The sequence below is a fragment of the Schistocerca americana genome, chromosome 9 (assembly GCF_021461395.2).
Source record: "Schistocerca americana isolate TAMUIC-IGC-003095 chromosome 9, iqSchAmer2.1, whole genome shotgun sequence".
Taxonomy (NCBI): domain Eukaryota; kingdom Metazoa; phylum Arthropoda; class Insecta; order Orthoptera; family Acrididae; genus Schistocerca; species Schistocerca americana.
Genome location: NC_060127.1, coordinates 63,453,207 through 63,459,206, shown reverse-complemented (window position 1 = coordinate 63,459,206; position 6,000 = coordinate 63,453,207). Strand labels below are relative to the sequence as shown.

At 43.5% G+C, this 6,000-nt stretch overlaps 1 protein-coding gene across 1 annotated transcript in view; it reads right to left on the bottom strand.

The window, feature by feature from the left end:
- Positions 1–844: 844 nt before the first annotated feature.
- LOC124551206 overlaps positions 845–6,000 on the bottom strand; it is a 128,827-nt gene continuing 123,671 nt past the window's right edge. Inside the window, exon 7 of the mRNA XM_047126197.1 lies at positions 845–1,752. The gene's annotated coding sequence lies outside the window, so the exon portion shown is untranslated. The remainder of the gene's footprint in view (positions 1,753–6,000) is intronic.

Sequence of the window (6,000 nt, the reverse complement as noted above, 5' to 3'; positions counted from 1 at the left end):
ATTTAGGTCTAACACTTTTTGCTAAATAGTTATAAGGTAACATTTTTTACAATGATGAAAATCTCTTTGCTTCACTTTCTGTGTTATATTTGTACTACTACTCTATGAACACTTGGTGGGAAGTTGTGTAGTAATCGAGACCAGTCATGTTTACGATCAGTAGCAAGGAGACATTGTAGTTGCGGTCAATAGCCCATGGAAGCGAATTAACTTCACATTATGTTATTCTGATGTTTGAAGAGTTGGATTACAAATATTGAAAGTGCAGCTTTTTTTTTCTTTTTATTTTGTAGATAGTGATGCACCAGACTTTCAGATCCTAGCATACGTTTTTTGTACAAAGCAGAGCTGCTGCATTGTTCTACCTCTGTAAGATTACAATGGAGCCAACTTCAAGACAATCAGCTAAGTAAAAACTATATTTTAGTGAAGTGAATATAACCTTCAATGCAACAACATCCACTATAATGACAGATGTTAATTCCAAGGGCAAATCATTGTACATCGAGCAGTGAATTGGTCTATTACAACAAGAGGAAGAAATAAACATCAAATTATTTGAATACTTACTCCACAGAGGAATGTTAACTGATATTCAGTGTACAATAACAGAAAAATACCAAAGAATTCTTTGAGAGTTGTAGTACCCAAAATGCTATACTCTTAACACACTGTTTCATTTGTCCAGACAAGTCTAACATTCTGCGACAATATTACAACTTGCTTGGATTTTAATTCCCACAAGAACATGATCCTTTTCTCACCTTTTCAACATCCTTTGAACAAACATTTACAGAGAGGGCAACATTTTGTTCTTTTCCATTATTTTATTGAGCATTTATAACACCACCACACACAACAAATTGTGACCTGGCCGCAGATTGATGCAGTGGTACAGGAAGTGTAGAATGAATTTCTTTCATTTCTGCCATTCATCTAAGGACCAAAAGTTTTGTGACCTTTGGCCAAAATAAAAGAAATTCATTCAACAATACATATGTGCAGTTATTGAGTGCACAAAAATTCCACCCAGTGGGATCAAATACCACGTCATACATTTACGACATTGACAATCGGCTTTTCTTTTGGATCGTCACTCTGAAATGAAGCACAGATCAGCCTGTCTTCACTGATTGTGATTCTGAAGTTGAAACTCCAGCTACAATAGATGGCACCAAAATGTGTTGCATTAAGCTGACTTCAATAACAGATATCTGGTTGCTTAGTGTCAACTTAATCAACACACTGACCTGTGGAAGGTTGCACATACTTAGCTTTTTCAACACCTTGACAACATTTTTGGTGCAGAGGCAATGTGATTGCTATCTCTCAGTACTGAGTCGAGTGCCAGTGAGCTGACTTCAAACTGCTCACTCCAGTGCCGGAGAGCTCGATGCCACGGAAATCCCGAGTATCGGCACCAGAGTCCAGACTCGGGCTGGAGTCGCCGTGTTTGCCACTCACCAGCAGGCCACAGGTGACTGTGCTGCAGCTGCAGGCCACGCCGCTGTCCCTGTTCTCCTGGGAACACGATTACGGTTTTGTTCCACTAAAAGCTACCGGTGATGTTTTCAAACTGTCACAGCTTGTAACAGTGCCTCCAAATGATGTACTGTTGGGCTAGTATTTGTTTGCACCTGTAGGCCTCTTACTGTTTGCCTTCTCAGCTGTGAAATTCCTTGTAATGGCCACTCCCTTTGAGCCCTTCCTCTTTCTCGGTTTCACCCATAGCAAGTACATGTCGCGCCTCACCTAAAAGAGAAAGCGAATTATTCAATTTACAGTAACTGGCTAAAAATATGATAAAAGCAGTACGGAACTTAATGCACTACTGTGTGGATGAGGCTTATCTTATCTGGGTTTAAACCTCGAACAGTCACGTTGGTTGACTGAGCCAACCAGAGTTCACCGTTTTGATCTGAATTCTTATTACTTATTGTTGGACTGCTTGAGGTTCCATCTATCTTCGAGCTGGACCTCTATTAGTTACATGTATTGTTGCTGGAGTTGTAGTGAGAAGGCGCACTCGCAATAATTGCAGCTTATTTTTGTTCATGCTCTGGTGTACGAAGTCAACAACACAGCCACTAATGTGAGTAAAATTTTTTATATTAATAATTTATACCAACTTTTAATGGATTAAAATCTTGCACTATCAAATGAGTTTCATTTTTATTCATACTTTGAGGGCTTGTTTCATAAAGGGTTGGCAGAGCAAGAAGTTGAAAATCTTCTAAACAATGATTCCAACAACTAGGAGTATTCTGAATTTGACTGGTCCTACTGGGAGGAAGAACTAATATGATTTAGCAATCACAAAACTTAATCAGAAATAGAGCTGTTCCATTAGAGGGAAATAAACATATACATCTAGAGGAAGAGCAAATCCAATGTCATGAAGAAGATTATGATCTTGATTTTACACTCCTGGAAATTGAAATAAGAACACCGTGAATTCATTGTCCCAGGAAGGGGAAACTTTATTGACACATTCCTGGGGTCAGATACATCACATGATCACACTGACAGAACCACAGGCACATAGACACAGGCAACAGAGCATGCACAATGTCGGCACTAGTACAGTGTATATCCACCTTTCGCAGCAATGCAGGCTCCTATTCTCCCATGGAGACGATCGTAGAGATGCTGGATGTAGTCCTGTGGAACGGCTTGCCATGCCATTTCCACCTGGCGCCTCAGTTGGACCAGCGTTCGTGCTGGACGTGCAGACCGCGTGAGACGACGCTTCATCCAGTCCCAAACATGCTCAATGGGGGGACAGATCCGGAGATCTTGCTGGCCAGGGTAGTTGACTTACACCTTCTAGAGCACGTTGGGTGGCACGGGATACATGCGGACGTGCATTGTCCTGTTGGAACAGCAAGTTCCCTTGCCGGTCTAGGAATGGTAGAACGATGGGTTCGATGACGGTTTGGATGTACCGTGCACTATTCAGTGTCCCCTCGACGATCACCAGTGGTGTACGGCCAGTGTAGGAGATCGCTCCCCACACCATGATGCCGGGTGTTGGCCCTGTGTGCCCCAGTCGTATGCAGTCCTGATTGTGGCGCTCACCTGCACGGCGCCAAACACGCATACGACCATCATTGGCACCAAGGCAGAAGCGACTCTCATCGCTGAAGAAGACACGTCTCCATTCGTCCCCACATTCACGCCTGTCGCGACACCACTGGAGGCGGGCTGCACGATGTTGGGGCGTGAGCGGAAGATGGCCTAACGGTGTGCGGGACCGTAGCCCAGCTTCATGGAGACGGTTGCGAATGGTCCTCGCCGATACCCCAGGAGCAACAGTGTCCCTAATTTGCTGGGAAGTGGCGGTGCGGTCCCCTACGGCACTGCGTAGGATCCTACGGTCTTGGCGTGCATCCGTGCATCGCTGCGGTCCGGTCCCAGGTCGACGGGCACGTGCACCTTCCGCCGACCACTGGCGACAACATCGATGTACTGCAGAGACCTCACGCCCCACGTGTTGAGCAATTCGGCGGTACGTCCACCCGGCCTCCCGCATGCCCACTATACGCCCTCGCTCAAAGTCCGTCAACTGCACATACGGTTCACGTCCACGCTGTCGCGGCATGCTACCAGTGTTAAAGACTGCGATGGAGCTCCGTATGCCACGGCAAACTGGCTGACACTGACGGCGGCGGTGCACAAATGCTGCGCAGCTAGCGCCATTCGACGGCCAACACCGCGGTTCCTGGTGTGTCCGCTGTGCCGTGCGTGTGATCATTGCTTGTACAGCCCTCTCGCAGTGTCCGGAGCAAGTATGGTGAGTCTGACACACCGGTGTCAATGTGTTCTTTTTTCCATTTCCAGGAGTGTATTTATGGGTCTGTTGCTGGTAAAGATGGTAAAACTATATGATCCAAGAGGGGGATGAAAAGGAGACTTTGACGGAAGACTTCTGTGCTTTTACTGGAACCCTTCTATTGACTGGCTTTTGAAGGGTGGAAATAAAGTAACTATTGAATCACTTTGGAATAATGATGGCACTGGCACGATGATTCTCAGAGCTTATGTCTTATAGACGGTTCTTATTCCTCCTCCTAAGTGTGAGATTTGTTGACAAAGAGACAAAACACAAAATCATGAGGAAGATAAGTTAACAACGATTAGGGCATATTTTGATAAATTTGTTGCAAATTGTAAGGAAAGCTCTAGTTTGGAAGAGTTTGCAACCATAGATGAGACGTTAGAGGAAGATGTTTGTTCCTTCAATATATACAGGACGAACCAGCCAAGTAGGGCTGGAAATACTTTGCTATTTGTGATACCAAACCACCTACAGAGCTTCAGTGGAGTTACACTGTGGAACACAACAAGATGGTCCTTACAAGGCTTCAAAACATATGGTATTGTGCACTGACTAGCAGAAACTCTGAATGAACCCAACTGGAATTGATAAGTCAGTCCGACAGTCTCTCTCTCTCTCTCTCTCTCTCTCTCTCTCTCTCTCTCTTTCTCTCTCTCTCCGCCAACCCTCCAGTCTGAAGAAAGGCCCAATGGTATCAAACGACTGCCATGTCATTCTCATTCCAGAGGCATCACTGGATGTGGTCAGCACACTGCTCTCCAGGTCATCATCAGTTTTCGTGACCAGAGTCACTACTTTTCAGTCAAGTAATTCAATTGGCCTCGCAAGGGCCGAGTGCATCCCATTTGCCAATAGAGCTCAGCAGACCTGGACGGTCACCCATCAAGTGCTAGACAAGCTTAACAGCACTTAACTTCAGTGATCTGACAGGAAGCAGTGCTGTTGCCCTAGGAATTGGTAATTGTTATACTAGCTACCCATTGGCAATCTCACTTTTGCAGAAACACATCACTTGCATTGGGGGGGGGGGGGGGGGGGTGGAAATCCCTCCAGAATTCCTAGTGCTGAAATCCACGAATATTGGGTCTTCTCTGTTTGCATACAGAAAGATATCACAATGGTGTCACATGTGCCCCAAAAGAGTGTTATTCTGCTTAGCACTATGTACAGTTGTTGAAGGAACCAATAAACCACACATTAACATGGGTTACATGACAAAGGGAGGGTTGGGATAGTTGACCAGATATGTTGTAAATACTCTGTGGCTCATGGAACTAGAAGGTGGACAATGGCAGTATGGTTTGCTTTACACTAAATATTGTTGGCATCAATGCCCAAATTTTGTTTCAGTCCAGTGCAGAAAACCCAAGAAAACCAAGGAGGATATTTTGAAACAGCTGTCTCAAAAACTTATGAAATCTCATTTAGTTGCAAGTTCCCACATTCCTCTGCTTCCAAATGGCCTCAAGATATTTTTGACACCTTATAAACTGGAAGAACATTGGGAACTAGAAGAGCCTCCACACAAAAAGACGACTTGCTGCAGTGTGTGTGGCAGAAATAAGAATGTTGTTCCACAATTCGTTGTTGTCAGTGTAAGATGTTTGTGTGCAAAAAGCATTTTACCATCATCCGTGAAAAGTGTTCACATAACACTGTCAATGAGGTGGAGGAAATGGATGACTAAAATCTGTCTATACATAACAACAATTTATCTAATATATAACCTCAGTACGATTCAATAAGTGCTGTAGGTATAATGTGCATTGCGAAATAAGTGTACTGGTAGGCCAAGTGTAATGTGAGACTGTTATGTGTCTTAGAAATTTGTTGCTAATAAAAGAGTAGGATACTTATATTAGTTTTTAAAACAATCTATTAAGAAGCAATAAAGTCAAACATTAAAATATATGTTTATGTATGTAAAAAGCAAAATAAAGTTTCTTTTTCCCAACACTAAGGATATTAAGACAGTATTTTTTGTGCCTCTGAAGAATGTGATGATTGGTTGACAGAGTATCCACACGGCCACTGATGTTACAAAAACTGATGTGGCCATTCAAAGGTTAATATACGAGGAAAAATCACCATATGTAACTTTCATAACTGAAAGCAGGGCTACATTCACTTATAAAGATATCCTATATTTATTCCATTGAAAC